This window comes from Symsagittifera roscoffensis, chromosome 8, assembly GCF_963678635.1.
Source record: "Symsagittifera roscoffensis chromosome 8, txSymRosc1.1, whole genome shotgun sequence".
NCBI lineage: Eukaryota > Metazoa > Xenacoelomorpha > Acoela > Convolutidae > Symsagittifera > Symsagittifera roscoffensis.
The window spans coordinates 19,668,505-19,670,731 of NC_087069.1; positions in this window are offsets into that span (position 1 = coordinate 19,668,505).

Consider the following 2,227-nt stretch of genomic DNA (forward strand, 5'->3'; position numbering starts at 1 on the left):
TGATCTGAAAATTCATCGATGAGCTGCATGAAATTCATTCTAGGAAAAAAATTCAACAACAGAAAAATAACACGAGGCATCGTTCTTCAAGTTGTCCAGTTAAAAAGCTAGGAAACTTATAGACTAGGAAATTATTAACTTTCCAATAGTAGTTGAGCTGAGATAATGACTCATTTAGACAAAAAGTCATTTCGATGATACTTTACAATTTTTCAACGCAGAGGCAAAGTGTGCCAGTCGGTCATATTTGGAAGTTTGACCTTGAGAAAAGCAAGAACACTTAATTTTGGGGTGAAATTTGATTTTTCAAAAATTCGAATGGAGCCTGTCATGCACGATTTTCTCGCGATAACTGAAAGTCAAAAAAGAGAAGTCAGAACAATCGAGTAACAATCGCGGGAAAGTTGCAAGAAAAATCAGTGGGAAATTGCTATTCGCAATTTCCGTCACAATAATAATCTAGAGTAGAGCTGTCCCATTTGAAACAGAGACAAGCGTATTCCCACGAACTGGATTATTGTGACTTGACTGGAGTATTATTCTAAACTGGACTAGAGTGAACCTTCGGTGGAAAGGTGGACAGCTTGAGTGTCCCAATGGTTCACGAGAAACCACAGTCTAGAGTACAAACTTGTTCTTGTTATTAAAACTGACAAACATTAAACTCATTTTAGTTACATATTTAATTCTCGAGTTAATTACCGACTGAAGTGCTTCCCTTTCTTGAGTGTGCTACGATGTGAGTACTTAATTTAAATTTCTAGAGTGTGTTTTACAATTGATATGTTGAGGTAAGGCGAGTTTTAGGTTGATCCATCTGAAATGGATCAAAGTTCCACTGTCTAATAAAAAGTAACTCAATGGATTGTTCCGACCCGGTTTTTAACGGCGTTCATGTATTTTGGGTATTTTGAGACCTAAGTATGGGGAAGTTCTTAATTCTAGAGTGGGGGATTTTTTGTTAGTAGCCTTAAGCAGTAATGGGTCGTAGTCTCATGTCACAAGCGAACCGAATTGACTCCGACTGATTTGAGGTGGAAAAACACAAGAGATAGTGTCCCTGACTCTTGAGCCAATAGTTATAGGGCCTATTTTTCTTAAGCCTCATGTGTGACTGCAATGGACGAATGTTACATAGTGTTTTTATGGCGCTCCTGGGTGTTTACGACATCAAGACTACGGAGTCGAACCCACTTGAGACAGCTTCGGGCTACATGCCCATTCTAGCTAGAGTACCGGTGGTACGGTTCGACAGGAACGTGCGAACCTTCTGGTTGTACCGTGATAGCTTTTTAAGAAAACTCGAGAAAAATTCCTGGTACGCTCTCCGAACGAGGCCTAGCTAACCGAGTAAAGGGGGGCAACTAGGGGGACAAAAACACGAGCAAAAAGACAAAAAGCAAAACAAAAATCAAAAAAGAATAGAAAAAGGAACAAAAACCACAAAACGAAAAAAGACAGTGACTTTGACACCAGATTAGTTGGATCAAAGCTTTATATTAATTAAATAGTATACCCATACTGTTTTAAAAGTTCGATCGTTTCGATCAACCTAGCAATTTAACCCAGTAACCTTAATAAAGTGCCCGAGTGTGGGGCGTTGTCAAGGGTTTTCAGATAGCTTGGTACTTAGCTGGACAACCAGGAGACTTGACTGGAAGAGGTGACCAGCCGAGTGGGAAAGTGGTTCAGGAGCACTTGAGCTGAACCAATAGGAGATTCGACTGGAAGAGGTGACCAGCCGAGTGGGAAAGTGGTTCAGGAGCACTTGAGCTGAACCAATAGGAGACTCGACTGGAAAAGGTGACCAGCCGAGTGGGAAACTGGTTCAGGAACACTTGAGCTGAGCCAATAGGAGACTGGACTGGAACAGGTGACCAGTCGAGTGGGAAAGCGACCAAGAAGGATTTGGCAGTTCTCGAGTTCTCAAGTTGGGCAGAACGGGTATCGTTAAAATCCACATTACATTATAGGAGATAAGTGTAAAATTGGATAAGCGAAATCCCCCGGTTTTGAGGAACGTTTTTACTTAAGCAGGCCTGGAAACAGGTCTACGGTTTTCTCTTGAGAGGTTTAGCACCCGGCGCTTAAGGTAATTTTTAGGCTTAAGAAGGGGGGCTAGAAAGGGGGAGGTTAGAAGGGGGGCTGGTTAGGTTAGAGGTTGGCGGTTGCAAATTGTAAAAGGGAGGAAATTAGAGTAATTAATTAATCGACATCGTTGATTTAG